Source organism: Xyrauchen texanus, chromosome 6 (assembly GCF_025860055.1).
Source record: "Xyrauchen texanus isolate HMW12.3.18 chromosome 6, RBS_HiC_50CHRs, whole genome shotgun sequence".
Classification (NCBI taxonomy): domain Eukaryota; kingdom Metazoa; phylum Chordata; class Actinopteri; order Cypriniformes; family Catostomidae; genus Xyrauchen; species Xyrauchen texanus.
The window spans coordinates 44,921,803-44,939,283 of record NC_068281.1 but is presented as its reverse complement, the minus strand read 5'-3'; the positions used below and the strand labels follow the sequence as shown (position 1 = coordinate 44,939,283).

The following is a 17,481-nucleotide window of genomic DNA, read 5'->3' as shown; positions in this document are numbered from 1 at the left end:
GGGATTGTTTAAATTTTTAGAGGGGAAATGTATTACCTTCAATGCTCCCAATTGGAATGGTCCACTGAGAAAAAGCAATCCAGGAGGACCCTGAACAAGAGGTTACCCTTGTTGAGCATTATGAAACAGTAGTGCTAGAGTACTGGCTCAAAGATTCAGACTCACAGCTCGAGTTTCTCTTCATAACGTATAAATCTTTCGCCTTTTACTAAAGATTTCCATGGAGGGGAGCCTTGGCGAGTTTTCTGTATTTTTGGGGGCTCTGCTGCTAGCAGAGCTACACAAGTTTGTTAAAAGCAGCATCAATTTAACACATGGAATTGCAAGGCAGAGTGCTCTATGGGATCTGCAAGCAGGTCATTGGAATAGCATGTGGAATAACCTCATATTTGGGCCTTTGTTTGATCTTGACAAAAGGGGAAACTTGTTCTTCAGATAAAGCATGATTAACACTAATTTTGTTTTTGTTTGGAGTTGGGTAATGAATCTCTGCCTGTAACTTTTCAGTTGTTTAACACCTTAAAAGTGTTGGTAAGCAGCACGTATTTGAGGTCTGTCTAGCATTAAATGGAGTACTCTCTTCCACAAGATGGATAAGGCGGGATACAGACAGCAGGCATGCATTTTCAATGTGGGTATAAACTAGTATTTTCTTAACCAAGGCATGTTCTCTGCTTTTGTATATTTGCGCAATTCTATATGTAGTAGTAGGGGATTTGCTTTTCCTTTTTTTTTTGCGTTCGTTACCCTTATATGGGAAGGGGTGGATGAGGTAATTAGGGCCGGTGTATTTAAGTGTGTAGTCAGGAAGCCCTAGCATGTAGGCGTTGTCATACCCGCCCCTCTTCCGGTTACTGGTGTCACTATAGTCGAGGTAAGTGACTGAGGTTATGCATGGCTTTGTGTGGTTTTAAAGTGTTTAGAGTATCTGTTTTTATCTTTGAAGTGATTGCTGTAGCCGTCGTGGTGGCGTGCCCTGGGAGTTGCGTTAAACGCTCACGCTCATTGAAAGCTTTAAGGTATGTCGGCTATCGTAATGTGTTGTGGTGTGGTTTCTATGGCATAAGTTGAGTTTAATGGGGGATATTGTGTGTTTTAGCAGAACATTCGCGAGTGCATCCTGACATCGAGACATGTGATTCTTGTGTGGTATGTATGATTTAGTGAAGGTTTTATATCTCTCGACTGGAGTAAATCCTTGGCTGATTGTTATGTTTTTGTTTTGCAGCCTCTCACGTGCCACGTGATGGTTAATTCAGGTCGTGCTGCTGTTTTTCGTGATTAGGTTACTTTGTCTTTCGTGAATATGTGTGTGTGTGTTATATATATATATATATATATATAAATATATATATATATATATATATATATAGATATATATAAAGTTATGAAAAACGAATATATATATATATATATATATATATATATATATGTATATATATATATTAGTTTGTGTTGTTGTCTGTTTTTATTTGATGGTTTGGGTTATTTTGGTATTCTTGGTTTGAGTTGGTTTGACCAGTGTGTTTGGGTCCTCAATGCCGACGAGGTAGGACGGGTTATCCGTGCACCAACTGATTTGGGCCAATCATCATATTTGTGTCTGCTGTGATTGTTGTGATTTATTTTGTATTTGTCCTGTACCCACTAATTTCTCTTTTCTTTTTGTTCGAGTCAAGGCTGCGTGCGCCGAGGGGGAGGCTAGTCACTTGGGTGAAACACATTTGCTGTGAGTGTGGAACACCAGGGTTGGAGCACCTCTCCCTATTTTGTTTGCCGGGTACACAATTGGTTGAGAGCACAATTTGTTACAGCTAGTTTGCCGCCCCTAAGGTAAGCTTAGTCTTGTAGTTTTATTCTTTTTGTTATTTCGTTTGGTGGGGATGGTATAGTATTTTCTTTTTGTGATATTCTGTTTGATGTGATTCCGTGTTGGCATTCAGGTGTGTCTGGAGGAATGTTTTTTTATATGGTGATCTTCTTATTGTTATAATAAACGTGATTTATACTATTGATTAATTAATGTCAGAGCCATGTTCTCTATATAAATAAAACTATTCATTTGTTTATCATATGAAGTGACTCTGTCTTTTCACTGCACCACCGAACCTGTGTTCCTTTAATATTTCCTTGGGTGTAATTCCCAAGGTGGCGTAATCAGTGCTATTGGACTTAAATGATATAAGAAATACTAGGCCATCGTCACATATAAAACATGGCATAAACATTTCTTCTGCTTGCGTTGGTGGTATAGTGGTGACCGTTCCAAGCAGTTGACCTGGGTTCGATTCCCGGCCAACGCATTGCATTTTGTTCAAGATGTTGTTATAATGAAATGGCTCATTTCTTCAGCTGCTTGAAAGTAGACATGTACCTTCTTTATGTGATCCAAGATGTTTAGCAACCCAAAAAAAGACACTATCCATCAGGGAAGACAATCCAGGTCTAACGCGTAACAGGCCAAGACACAGTCCACTATACTAATGAGGATGTGCCTCTGAATCATGGCCCCTGAGCCGATTGCCAACTTGTGCAAAAACCTGCCTATTCGCAAGAATACCATTGCTTGCAATTTGAGAAACAAGCACTTTTGCAAAGTGTTAGGCATCCAGGGAACACATCGTTAATGGCGCTTGAAGGAGCACACACAACTCAGTTAGAATTTGCCAGCTTTTGTTTGGAAGCCCTAAAACGTCAACCTCCCCATCGGGGAATCTAACCCCAGTCTTCCGTGTGACAGGCGGAGATACTGTCCACTATACTAACGAGGACTGGCATGCCAAGGAGCACCCAGTCAAAGGTCATAGGCCAAGTTGTGCAAACAGCCTATCCATATCTAGGATTTTTTTTATGTTGTAATCACTTTACAAAAGTGAATCCCAGACAGTTCAATGAATATGATGTATTTTGATCCATTCAACAAAGAATTAAAACAATAGCATTCACTGTTTTCTAGTGTGCTAAAGGCCTTGGATGTTTATTAGAGTAGGGAGAAAAACAGGGTTTTGGTGAGTCATATCAGATGGCCTACAATGTTGTGTTGGCAACTTTTTTCTTGATTTGTTCTTGAAAACTACTGTGCAGAGTGAATCAAATTGTCACATGTTACTAGCTTGTGCCTGAAAAGACTGAGTGGAAACAAAACTGTTTCTTACTCACACCTGAGAGATGCCCATGGAAGAAATCCACATGATGTATCTCAGTGTAATTTATGATTTGGTTCTGTTCTGTGTGGGCCATGCCCTTTTCAATATAGATTTTGTATGTCTTACTCTTAAGAACAAATGGCAATGATGTTAATGTGTCACAATATGCTTGCACAAAGCACAACTTTCTTGTTTTGCTTCACTCCCTTACTCCAGAAGTACCCTATCAAACGTTGTAATGAAGTCAACTAATATTTGTTATGCTTTCCATTAGGGGCATTATTACTTGACCTCAGCTTCAGTGAGATTCCCTTTAGATTGGGATTGTTTTAATTTTTAGAGGGGAAATGTATTACCTTCAATGCTCCAAATTGTAATGGTCCACTGAGAAAAAGCAATCCAGGAGGACCCTGAACCAGAGGTTACCCTTTTTGAGCATTATGAAACAGTAGTGCTAGAGTACTGGCTCAAAGATTCAGACTCACAGCTCGAGTTTCTCTTCATAACGTATAAATCTTTCGCCTTTTACTAAAGATTTCCGTGGAGGGGAGCCTTGGCGAGTTTTCTGTATTTTTGGGGGCTCTGCTGCTAGCAGAGCTACACAAGTTTGTTAAGAGCAGCATCAATTTAACACATGGAATTGCAAGGCAGAGTGCTCTATGGGATCTGCAAGCAGGTCATTGGAATAGCATGTGGAATAACCTCATATTTGGGCCTTTGTTTGTTCTTGACAAAAGGGAAAACTTGTCCTTCAGATAAAGCATGATTAACACTAATTTTGTTTTTGTTTGGAGTTGGGTAATGAATCTCTGCCTGTAACTTTTCAGTTGTTTAACACCTTAAAAGTGTTGGTAAGCAGCATGTATTTAAGGTCTGTCTAGCATTAAATGGAGTACTCTCTTCCACAAGATGGATAAGGCAGGATACAGACAAAGACATGAACTCTAAAGTCTCGTTCTCTCCATCACCGCTGGGTTATGAAAGCAATTTCTAGTAGTCATCTAAATTCTTCAAGAGAGACAGCAGGCATTTGATGGCATTACTGCCCAAGATCATCTCATCTGTCTGGCCTGGAACAATCAGCACAGGAATTAGCATTTTGCATCCATAAACATAGACTGTCCGATCATACATTGCTTTTGGTGTGACTTGATGGCCACCACATCCAATAATTACAACATCATCAGCAGGGCACTTTGTAAACGTTGGAGCACTGGCCAACAAACCAGCTTTAGCTGCCTAACTGAGAGTGTATGCCATTGAGTCACTATCCAGTAATGCCTTGAAAGAGTGGCCATTCTTTACAGATACGGTGGTATAAAATAATGAATCGGCTTTAGGAACTCGTTGTATGCCTTGAAAGACAGTGGTTTTAATAGGTGAGACACTGGGTTTGTACTGCTCATATACAGACTCATAATCTTGTATGTCATAGATGGGTGGATTGTCAATCTGGTCTTTACTAACCTCCCTCATGCACAGACCTGTTAGTTTTCCTGACTGGATTGAGGTGAGTGGTTTCTCCACCTAGGGCAGAAACGTCTGGAGTGTCCTGGTGACTGACACTGGAAACAAAGTTGTTGTTCACGACAATGTGTGAAAGCAGAGTGAGCAGCATCATTGCAGATTTCACAAGGCAGAGCATCAAGACCTTCAATCCTGGGGAGTTTGTTATTAGGCTGGCATTTCGGATGAAGCTTAGGTCTATTAGGATTAGTCAGCAGGACTTTTTCTAGTATGCCAATTACTCTTTCAAGAGCAGAGTTATCTGCACTTTTCTGTTGTTGTTCGCACACCGTGGGAGCGGGCACTGGAACTGTATTAATATCAATTTTGTTGACAGAAACTCTTTCACTTTGGTTGCGATGCACTGCGTTGGTAGCTTTGAAACTCAAATCAGATTTATAGTCATTAAGTACAGCCTGCACCTCATGTGCTGACCACATGTCAATTGGTTTGGATCTGAAAGTCAGGGCTAGGTCTTTACTTGGGCAGTGCCTGATAAAAATGCAAACTATTTCCATGCTGGGCTTGTCAAGTGCTCTTGCAAGCATTCAGAAGCAACATCTGCTGCTCTGTTGAGTCTCCAGTAGTCATACGGATTCTCATCCTTTTCGGGCAAGGTAGTGTAAAAATCAGCAAGTGGGACAGACGAGTAATGATTACAACTGAAATGTTTGCGCAGCAGGCTGTAGACAGAGTTTGGGCAGAATGTGGTGTTGGAATCACTGTTCCTGATCCAGAATTTGACTACATCTTTGCTTTACTTCTCAGGTGTACAAGGATTTCATCCACATGTTCTTCAACATTCATGTCTGCCTTTTTAACAAATGTTCTCATCAGATCTTCCCATTCCTCAATTTCAATCATGTCAGAACCATCCTCTCTAAATGAAGGTGGCTCCTTGACTTTTCGGTGTCGGACTACTTGGTTTTGTGACAGATTTACCTAGTTCAAAGGGCTATCAGCTTTGTAATCGTCAAGGCATTGTCTATTTTACGTATCAGCGTCCAAACCTTAAGGACTAAAATGAGACATAATGCTGTCTGCCAATTGCTGACCGATCTGATGAACAATTGAGCTCATTTGCCCTAGCATATCAGGCGTACCATATTCAGCATTTGGGGTTGACGTGCTGGCCACTCTAGACTTATCATTGACATCTGACTGCATGTCTGCTGTATCAGGCACTCTTACAGGACATACATCTCTGGCAATACCAGGTCTGCTATCGTTACCACTAGCATTGGGGCTACTCATTGAGAAGGGAATTGGAAAACCTAAAACCCCTCAGCCTCTGCCTACTGAATCAGGAGTGGACTGATTGGGTAAATATCTAGAGCTATCACTCATTATGGGCAAAGTAATGTGCTAAAGGCATAAGCACGCATATAAACATAAACCCAATGTCAATGATCAGAGCAAAAAGTCCCTGAAATGGACTAAAGCAGATGAAACTGATGACGAGCTGTACAGCTGCTGACGAATGCTTCACGACCCCTATGTAGCAGCACGGCAATCTCCATGAACTTGCTTGAAGACACAGCCCATGGCAACACGGCGTCATCACAACTTCACAGCACCAATGTGACGGTCTTGCCAGAGAGGTCTATTTATTGCATAATTTAGATAAAAAAATGGAAATAATGGTTTTGTGGCACAGAGAATTAATCAGTCCCACAGCAGGTCTCATTAGCTCTGCTCTGTTTGAATTAAAACAGTTATTTTTCCTTTTTAATCCTTTTAAATCTTTAAATTTGTGATCATACAGTGATTAATTCTTATCAGATCTTTGTACAATTTTAGCAAATTGTTCTTTTAAGAAAATGTTCTTTCCAGAACAGTTCAAATGAATTCAATATGAAACGAAACGTCCCCACCTAGTGGTGAACATGGGCAATTCAGTACATATAATGCAATTGATCAATTAAACTGATTAAATCAATAACATTTTACAACATTACCTGCATAATGGAGATGCACAAATGGAAATAATGGTTTCGTGGCACAGAGAATGAATCAGTCCTACATGAAACACAAGAAATTACACAGAAGAATTGAGCCATTCCACCGAAAGGGTGACATTTGCCTGTTGTAACTTAAAAAAATTTAACTAATTTTTTATCTTTTTTCAACACTGAATCTAATAACACACATATTTCACTATTCAAAATGTATATTGGTCAATCTCAGGTAACTTTATTTCATTTTTTACAAGGTTTCAAAGTGGGAGATGGATGCATTTTTCTCAGTCCTGTTACCAAAAATCGTGTGTCTTTTAAAAACCATGTTTAAAAAAAAATCAACTAATTTCTTTGTTTTCCTCTCACAAAATTGTTTATTTTAAATAAAAGGTAGGTTGCATGTTTAAATAATTGACATTTGTCACAAAAAAATCACTCTATATGCACACAAGGTGTATTAAAAAAAAAAATGCAAATCCATTTTTTTATTTTAAAGGAGACCCAAACCTTACATTTATAAATGTTTTTATCATGTAATTAATTAAACTATTGGATAAATGATGAACATAACACAATTGAGAAAATCAGTGGTTTAATTTCATTTTTTAGAGAAAAACAATTTAATAACAGGAATGAACGTAACAGGAATGTATCCGGACTGAGTGAGTGAGAGATTTCTGAAGGAATGTGCTGGTTTGTCAGCAAAGATGATGAAAAGAGAACAAAGGAGTGAAAGACAGAGAGAAAGAGAACGGAGATAGAGTGTGTGGCGGGTGTATCTCCTTCCCCATCAGCATGCCATGGTGGGTGTTTCTGGCCCCTGGGTCCTCTCCATCTTCATGTACAAAACAAAACATGTTCAGTTGCAAAAACTACATCCAACAGTGTTTTAGCTAGAATTGCGCTAAATTAAAGAACACAAACTTGCCTGGCCCTTTCTAAAAAGTATTTAGTTTGGCCCAGACTTCGCTCTCGATTTCCATGTGACGACCTGTGACTGGCCTCGGGGGTGGGATAATACACACAATGTCCTCAAACAAGTACCAAAGGATGCCTTCACGGGCTGGCCAGAAAAAAACGGTTGACCCCAATCTTTTGCATCCAACGGACCTCAACATGTGTTTCACTTGTATCAGTGATGACACCAGGGAAAAGATCACCATCGTACTTCAGCACACACCATTTGCCAACAACCTCAAGACTTTGCCACTGAACTTCTGTCTCTGTGGGAGCCATGGGAGCTGTCTGCTGATTGCTAAACTTGAAATGCTTTGCATTCAAGCACCCACAGTTCAGATTTTGTGTTGTCGTGCACAAGCAGCTGACGTCCCTGTATATCAATTCTCCATGGGCTAGGGACACTACCTGATGGATCCTCATAATGGACGGAACGGGTGGCACATCATTGGGCATCTCTGAAACTGCACTATCAACTGCTTCCTCGCTGACAAAAAACAACTGGATTTTTGTGTTTGTCTCTTTCAACACAGCAAACAGCTCTGCAGCATCCGGTATATCTCTTCCTTGGCTGACTAGATTGTCAGCCCTCCTCTTCAGGGCCCCTCCCACACCATCCGTGGCACCCTTCCCGTGGCTCGCCTCGAAAAAGTTCCACGTCCGGCAGTGAATCCCCGCTTGAACAGCTCAGTACAAAACAAGAATAAATTACCTTGTTGTTTGTACTGAGTGCAGGGGCCATCGCTGTAAAAATGGACAGTGGAGACCTCTGGATGTGCACTCTGCACATAATCAAGCACTGGTGACAAATGTTGCCAGATTGCTGGTGGGCCCTTTATTCTTGAGGGTGACACTGTGCAGAAGGACATCGGGCGAGGGGTTGCATGCACATAAAGCACACCTGTGTGCAGTGTTGCCTGCTGATGTGATGCTCCGAAGTGGACTGCCTGTATTTCTGTGCTGTACTTGCGGAGGTAATTTTCTGAAAAGTCAACATGAATTAAGCATTCATGAACTTTTAAGTTTTATCTCAATGCCCTGTAGTGTTTGAACTGATTGTTGATGTTAAATGTGTGTCTCTTAAACCTGTGCAGCAGCAGGTTTAGCCGTTCCAGCAGTTCTTCTTCTTCTCTCTGCAGACATCCCAAGTCTCCCGTAAGTTCCGGGAGTCTCCCGCGTATTGATAGCGGCTCCCTGATGCCCGCAAATTAGTTAAAATCTCCCGGAATCAAGAGCGAGCGAGCAAGAGCGGTTAGACTGTGCTCCAAACCGTGTAGCGCGCACGGCAGAGAGGGAGAGAGCGAGAGACCTTGTGTGTGTGTGTGTGCGTGTGAGAATCAAGAAGTGAAGACAGAGAGCATCCTGATTGGCCTGTTTCGGTAAGTCAACCAATCATTTGTCAGTGTGGGCGGGCTTTTATCTCTTCTCCCGAACCTAATTAATCAGGACAGTGTATCTAGACACAGGAGCGCCATGGCAGAGGGAGAGTGCCCCAAAAAGCGAAAATATAAGACACATTTTACGCCAGACTACACAAAAGTGTACCCCTGTCTAATAAGAGTGAAACATAATGACAGTCTACCTCCCTGAAATGACTTTTTGCAGGTTGGGATGCCTGTCTCTGACTGAGGTCATTGATTAGTTTCTTCCTGCCTGACTCAAGGTCCGTCCTGTATTTTTCACCTTCCTTCTCTAAATATTTCAGTCTCCTCTCTGGGTCTGCATCGCGTCGGGCGCGATAGAGTCGCTGCCTTTCTGCAGCACTTAGTGGTGGCCCAGATAGCAATAAGTCGGCGGGCCGCTGGCGGCGCTCCGGCGGCAGTAGAAGCGGCAGAATGGCGATAGCGCAAACACGTTTGACGGCGCACCGCCGGCGGCAGTCGCTCATTAAAAGCGGCAGCCGCCTTCCTACCGCCTTCGTTCCGCGGCCGGCCCGCTGGCTATCCGCCGTTCCGCCGCCGTTATATCGAAGGTGGACCGTCGGAGGCAAACGCTTTTTTCGAGCGATCTGCCGCCGCTTATTGTGTATATATATATATATATATTTATAGCATGCAGTTTATCAAGAATAATGACTGATCAAACCAGACAAATTTCCATTTGGCAGTTTAATTCCACATTTCAAAGTACAGTAACTGTCATTGAAACAAGATGTCAGATCACTGAAATATAAATAACAGAAAAATACAAACATTATATATACACACACACACACACACTAAAGAACATGCAGGTTTCCAACTCAATTTTGTTAAAAAAAAAAAAACACTATTTAAACACTTACAATAATTGTTAATAATATAAAGAGGTCAGCTCTGGGATGAAAAGAATTACCAGTAAACATAAGCAATGAGGATATTTGGTACCAAATAAAGTGCAGGATACCAAATAAATTGAGGTATAACATCATATTTATAAGTCATTTCTAACAATAGGTTAAGTGGTAATAATTTAGAGTAAAGCTCTGGAGTAGAATATACCATTATAACTGCAATGCTGACCTGTGGCACAAGGATTTACAAGCTATATTTAACAACAGAATAACAGTTAAGCATTGTGACGGAATGAAAGTAGAATTTTTGGTACTAGTTAATGTGCAATATCAAATATCAGGCATGAAATAGGATTTACAAACTATAATAGAATCGTTAAGCACTGACGGAATGAAATAAGCCAATACTAAAGTCACGGTAAGTAGAATATTTGATACCAGATAATGTGCAAATTTAAGTATTAGATGTATAATCTAGGATTTACAAGCTATATTTAAAAATAGAATAGTTAAGCACTGTAACAATGAAATAAGCAGCAAATTGTATATGAAATAATTGAGATCTTTGGTATCAAGGAATGTGCAGGATAACAGGTATAATATACATTTTGACATTCAACTTACACATGACAACAAGTGGGAATAAATATAATTAACAGCAGAAAATCTGGCTATAGAGAACACAGCCAATCAGAATGTCTGGAGAGTTTGGGGACTGCGTGGCGTAGTGGGCTAAGAATCACCGGTTTTCCCCGACCTCCAGAATGAGGCAGTGCAAATTGGCATATTTCAGTGATTCCTCGTGCGCCTGTATAAAAGGACAAACCATCCCATATTCATCCAAGGAGCTGCCCTCAAAGCAGGGTCACGAGAGAAAAGAAAAAAAAAAAGCAATTTCCACAGTGAACAGTGTGGATTGGGTGAGTGTAGTCTGACACTTTTAGCAGGCTTTTTAGGGGTCTTGATGTTACTGACTGCAGGATAAAGAAAGGGTTCCAGTTGTCAGTGATGCTGGGGTGTCAGTAGTCAGCCTAGGTTTAAGGGGTCGGCTGTGGGTCCCTCTCAGCTGTGCGGCGCCTTTTCCACCTTCATGTTCAGATGCTCCTTTCAGGTAACGCGTAACGTTAACCTGGATCGCCTCATCAGTGGCATCCTGGGTTGCCGGGTTCTTCCGGATGGCTCCTGTAGAAAATAAAGATCTGTCATTCCATTTGAATGGCATAAGGTCATACACATCTACTTAAAAAAAATATCCAACTTACTTTGAACAATGGTCTTCAGGAACATGTCTCTAAAACATGCTTTATCCCCTACACCAGTCCAGGTTGTATTGATGGAAAGGTGACTAGAGAAGATACTCTGAAGCATTCAGCCACACGGTTGTCTTTAGGTCCCTCCCACATTTGATTGCCAAAAACCGAAGCTGAAAATACAAAAAAACATGTTACAAATTACATTTCTCTGAAGCTTCTCATAAATTTAAAATGTGACAGGCTGTGGATTCAGACTGTAGAATATGCAGTGTACGATCTTAATTTTACTTTTTAGATTACCCTATGGCGTTATAAACGAAATCGGCACACTTACAAATCGTTGCTGGAGCTCTTTATCCTGCCTCAAACTGTTGTCAAGCAACGCCAAATCTTCCTGGGTGTCTAGGGGAGTAACAGATCCCCTGGCAGGGATAACTCTCCAACAGACACATTGGCACTGAAATGTTGCAGCATAGCATTTTGTTGTCCATGCTACGCACAACATCGCCAAACTCCAAGACGTCGCAGCATTAGGGTTTGATCTGCACCTACAGGGGTTCCCAGAATAAAAGAATAAAGTAGTCAGTCCTGGTCCTTCAACTACTAAACTATGACATTTATATCTAGGTCTACTACATGTACAGGTGGCCCCAGTGGGAATTAAACCAACAACCACAGGTGTTGTTTGCAAGTTGTACCTGATTGCCCAGTGCTGAGCAAATGTCTTCAACATTGTCCCAACTTGCTTCACCTGCTCTTGAAGTGAGCCGCTGTCACCTGGGAAGTAACAATATATTGATTAGCAATACACTAAATATAATAGCAATATAATATAACCACAATTATCATACCAGTAACTTTCCCTGTAATTTCTATCCACAGTATGTTATGCATGGCATACAAGTTCATAATGAAGAACCCTTATGATAACATCAATTTCATTTTTTTCTTTGAAGCAGAATATTTGTTTGTAAAAGGGAGGAAAAAGAAAATAATGAAATATTGGTATACAGATTTTGGTTGATATATCATACTGTACAGTGAAATTTGCTATTGTTGTATCCCTACTCACCTGAAGGACCGGATAGATCAGGCAAATCTCCAGTCAGGCCATTGTAGAGTGTGTGCTCCTGCATATCCACAGGTATTTTAATTCAAACATGCAACATATTGTAATAAATCTACAATATTCAGCCTTTACCTTACACCCTCGGTTGTTGCTCTACACTTTTATTATATTAAATACTTATTTATATAGCTTGCTCACTGTATAATCATGATAGCCTAATACTTATAACACAAGATTGCATCTTAAACGAATGACTGAGTTGAAAACTTGAATAAGAATGCATTTTACACAGAGGGACCAGCTAGGAAACTTACCTGCCTACAATAACTGTTTTCATTTGATTTGAGTTACATTAAACATGAATAACCTTAGCCGAGTCCCCAGGAACACCGGGCTATTAAAGTAACAAGCCTGTAACTGCGGTCTTATCAATTCTAGCTTCACCATACACTCAAACTGTGAGGTTTATCTGTTTTCCTCATGGACCTGTAGCACAATGCCCTGACAGTGACTTCACCTGTGCCCTGATTTTTATTAGAAACTGAGAGGAGAGCAAGTTAATATAATTTATATTACAATTATCACAAAAATTAACAAACAGTCTGCTTTAAAACTAAGAAAAACAAGCTTCTATACTAACCTTACATAAAAAATGAACACGTGGCTGAACTAGCTTAGCCGCTATCTGCAGGCACACCACATTAAATTAAAATACTTACCCTTGTAGTTGTGCAGATAACTCGATATGTAGAGTTTAAAGCCCTTGTCCCTCTTGCTTGTCGGAGCAGGGGACCAGGCATCAACAATGCGATGAACATCGCTGATGCGTATTTTCGGAAGATTCTGGAGACATCGAGTAAAAACAGACATTTTGGGCGTACGCCAAGTAAACCGGAAACAGATATGGCGACAGCGGAACTTCACAGTTCAGTCTTTGTAATGTGTTTTAGCAATACATTTTTAACATTTATAATGCGTTTAGATTTTTTTTATTGCCTTTACAGGGACTTTAACACTTTCTTAAACATTTGTACAGGTCATAATTGCAAAACCTGTAAAAGGTAAAATAACAAAAAAAAAAAATCGAGATTGGAAAAAATGTAGACATAAACGAAATTTCTGCGCAACTGTGAAACCAGAGGATAATTTCGCTTTTTCATTGAGTTTATCCTTCATGTCAAAACAGGGATTTTCATGTTTATGATAGATATCACCATGGTTGCAAATTAATAAAAAAAATTTAAGTATACCCGAGATTTTGGCCATGTTGCAGATGTCCTTCACTGTTCACTGATAGTCAGGCATTCGTGAAAAGTCTAACTTCATCAATTTATTCTGCTAAATTGTTCATACCATGAATTAAATATCTATTTTAAAACCTAATCAGAATCATAAAGATATTTATTGCCAAGTAAGTTTTACAAAAGGAATTCTTTTTGGTTTATTGGTGCATGTCTCAAATGCGCAGCAATCAAAGAAATGTTAACAATTTTCAAGTGCATAAAATAATCCGTCTGATCGCCGGCGGCATATCGCAAGAAATGGGAGTGACGAATTCGGCGGCAAACGTTTCATCCCCGCCAGTGGGACGCACCTATAGCCGACAGCTTAGGGACGGTGGCAAAAAGAAGCCGTGCGGATATTTTTTGCTATCTGGGGGATTGGCTCCCTGTAAGCATGGTATTCACATTGTAAAACGTATACGTCTACAACTTAAGTAACGGTTAATGGTTTATATGAGTAACAGGACTGAAGGTAACAGGACTGAGTTTTTTAGAATTAGCAAACACATGAAATGTAGCCACATAGCATACATGCTAATAGCATGAGGATACTTAGCAAATTCTAGTTTTTTCCAAAAAATTTGTATCTTAAAAATAAATTAATAACATCTTACAAATAATTTAGGTAACAGGACAGTATGTTGAGATTGACCTTCTCGGAAATATCTGCAATATCATCAAATATACAGAAAATAAAATGAGAGGACTTACTTTTTGTCTTCCCATTGCCTTCAGAAGATCTAGATGATGCAACTTCCTGTTGAAAATGTGTCTTGTGGAATGTTCCCAGTTTTTTAGAGGGGGGAATGTGTTAGCGTAACAGGACTGAGTGAAAACCCGGGGACATGACTAAAATGTTTATTTTATTTAAAATATTAGATAAAATATTGTTTTCTCTGGATTTTATTTTTAATAAAAGCATAGATTGGATATAAGGTCACACAACAATGCAAAATAAATAAGATTTCTGAAGGATTTTAATCATTATATTTCATGGTAAAATATAGACATAGAGAGTCGGGACATGCAACAAATGCTATATTTGTAGTGTTCTAGGCAGAGGTGGGGACAAGTCACACATGGTCAAGTCCAAGCAAGTCTCAAGTCTTAACCATCAAGTCTCGAGTCAAGTCTCAAGTTGCAGTTCAGATAAATCAAGCAAGTCAAGTCAAGTCAAGGGTTCACCCTAAGCAAGTCAAGTCAAGTCCTGATAAGTTTCAAGTAAAGTCAAGTCACACTACTAAAATAAATAGAGGTAAATTTTTTCGATACATATTTATTTTTGCACAGAAAAGATGAACTTGTATACATATATTATGTATCTTATTTATTATACATTTGCTACATATTAATCATATGCATATCTGTGCTACATTAATATCTGAAAATAAAATAAAATTGTGTTGTTTACACAAAACGTTCAGACATTAACATTACCTGTAAACATTAAAAAAATTATTTTCGTATGCACAAACATTCTTTACATTTTAAAAAATAATGTAATTTAAGGAAAATCAATTTGCAAAACCACATTTATGTGACCAATTGTAAATGGAATCGTTTTGATAAATCAGAATCAGCTATCCGATCTGAGAAAACGCATGAAGTGGCCAGGTGTAACGTTAAACATAGGGTTGCCAACCACAACAGTTTTCTGTAGCCTTGTGCGAACTTATTCAATAGAATTAGACTTCTAGAATGTTCTTTCAAGTGCAAAAAAATATTTTTTTTTAATTTAGTAGTTTTTCTTATCATAGCCAACAAATGTCTTCGGAAACTCCTTTTCCTCGATTTAATGAAGCCTATATGTAAAACGCATTTGCAGCTGCACAGCCGTGTATATATCTATGCTGCATATAGCTATGCCATCTGGCTCGCTCATAGGCTGTGCTGCGGCAACTGAACAGCCAATGGCGCGAGCGCGGGTCAGAGCCCGCCAAGGGGGCGCCAAGTCCCCGAATTTTGCATTAAAGCAGGTCTTCGTTCATTCATAGTCTGTCTGACATATATATTAGAATAGAAGCTATGTGTCTGTCATGGATTTGATACTCAAAAATACGGAACAAAGTGCGTTCTGTATCAGTTCAATACGGAACAAGACTTTTATGTGTCAAATACGGAACGATTCCGTATTATACGGAACGGTTGGCAACCCTAGTTAAACAGCCCCTTAGAAATGTTTAGGTGCGTGCTAGTGATCACATCGGCGCCTCCATGTTAGCCTGTCATGCAGTAACGTTATGCGCAATGCTTTATAGTTTCCACACGCAGTCCACAAACTTGAAAATGCGCACATTTAATACATACATTATAACCTACATGTAATATTGAGCTGCCCGCTCATTTTAAGACGCCAATCAACATAAAAAAATTCAGGCTACGCCACTGTTATAGTCAAATTCCCCAATAAGTTACATCTATTTACGAAACGTAACAGTATAATGATAATGCCATGGTCACATTTCTAATAAGAAAAAAACATAATATGCCATCAAGGCCAAATTATGACAAACAGAAAAGATTAAATCATTACATTAGTAATCGTTATAACGTAGATCTTAGTGAAACTGACTATAAAGAGATTACTTTCTTACCTTTCCTTGTGGTTCTTCTTGATATGTCGAACGAAATTTGACGTTGTGGTTGTGGTTGTCGTGTCGGATATTCGTGCCTTGCATATTTTGCAACTGGCGAATCTTTTTTTATAGGCACGGTCCAGTTCAAAGTCTGTATAGCCAAACGAGACAATTTGTGGAGCTCGACTACTGTCTGCCATGTTTGGCGCGGTTTGAATTGAGCAGCGTTAAAGGCACAGATGCCGATAGTGATGCTGACGTCACAATATATATATTTTTTAATTAATTGTATTGCTGTTTGTTTATTATACGTTCAAGTCATTGTCGAGTCTTCCACTTCAAGTCAAGTCAAGTCTCAAGTAACTTGTTCTCAAGTCAAAGTCAAGTCAAGTCATTTTCGTACTTTAATCAAGCAAGTCACAAGTCCTGAAAATTGTGACTCGAGTCAGACTCGAGTCAAGTCATGTGACTCGAGTCCCCCACCTCTGGTTCTAGGTAGGTTTTATTAATGTTTTTAATTAATTAAGCATTTAGCTTAATGTGCGGGACACTTTGCTTAATAATAAAATGTATTTTATAGTAAATTTTCGTGCATTTTTATACATATAATGTCCTGGGGACATGTCACCCATTCGGTGGAATGGCTCAATTACGATCAAGCCTTGTGAAACAAAGTCAGAATAACTAAAAGAACACATTCGACGCCAAACACATGTCAACAGGTCCCTAACATGTTCATTACAAGATCAATTCACAATAGAGCAGTTATTGATGTGTTTTAAGAACTTTTAACTGATAATTCTCCAGACCTTACTCACAGCATGTCTAATTAGCTCTGCTGTGGGAGCTCCCTGTTCCACTCGTCAAATACCATCATTCACCTTCGAGATGGCGCTGTCCCCATTTATGCAGTAATTTAACATATTTACATACCGTTACACATGCTTTTTCAATGTGTGTATAGTATTTTGTAAGGCATGTTCCCTGCTTTTGTATATTTGAGCAATTCTATAAAACATGGCTTAAACATTGCTTCTGCTTGCCTCGGTGGACATCTTTAATGGCGCTTGAAGGAGCACACACAACTCAATTAGAATTTGCGAGCTTTTGTTCGGAAGCCCTACAATGTCCTCCCCGTCGGAAAATCGAATCTGGAGTCTTATTTACTTTTAATTATACCTTTATTTGCTTTTTGGACCTTTTGGATTTCTGATCACACACTTGAATTGTGAGATATTCTTACAAAATCGTAATTTGTGTTCAGCAGAAGAAAGTTATTTAAAGGGGTCATGACATGAGAAACCAAATTTGCCTTGATCTTTGGGTATATAAGAGGTCTTTGTATCATTAAAACGTCCTGCAAGTTTAATATTTTAAGACGTCCTCCCCATTCTAAACGAATCATTTATTTAATCAAGCTCAAAATACAGCTGGTTCTGGATTCATGGTTAGAAGTGACGT

The 17,481-nt window shown here is 39.4% G+C and overlaps 1 protein-coding gene, 1 long non-coding RNA gene and 2 other non-coding genes across 5 annotated transcripts in view; 3 read left to right on the top strand and 1 right to left on the bottom strand.

The window, feature by feature from the left end:
* The window catches only part of LOC127644934 (uncharacterized), a 75,964-nt gene extending 63,052 nt beyond the window's left edge, over positions 1 to 12,912 (bottom strand). The window contains exon 1 of the long non-coding RNA XR_007970747.1: positions 12,881 to 12,912. This is a non-coding gene — a long non-coding RNA (uncharacterized LOC127644934). The remainder of the gene's footprint in view (positions 1 to 12,880) is intronic.
* Positions 1 to 17,481, top strand: part of LOC127644884 (zinc finger protein 883-like) — a 155,902-nt gene that overhangs the window by 84,570 nt on the left and 53,851 nt on the right. The gene's annotated exons all lie outside the window — the stretch shown is intronic.
* LOC127645860 (U5 spliceosomal RNA) lies at positions 165 to 279 on the top strand. The gene has a single exon (XR_007970828.1). It is a non-coding gene; the product is annotated as a U5 spliceosomal RNA (small nuclear RNA).
* LOC127645907 (U5 spliceosomal RNA) lies at positions 3,631 to 3,745 on the top strand. The gene has a single exon (XR_007970873.1). It is a non-coding gene; the product is annotated as a U5 spliceosomal RNA (small nuclear RNA).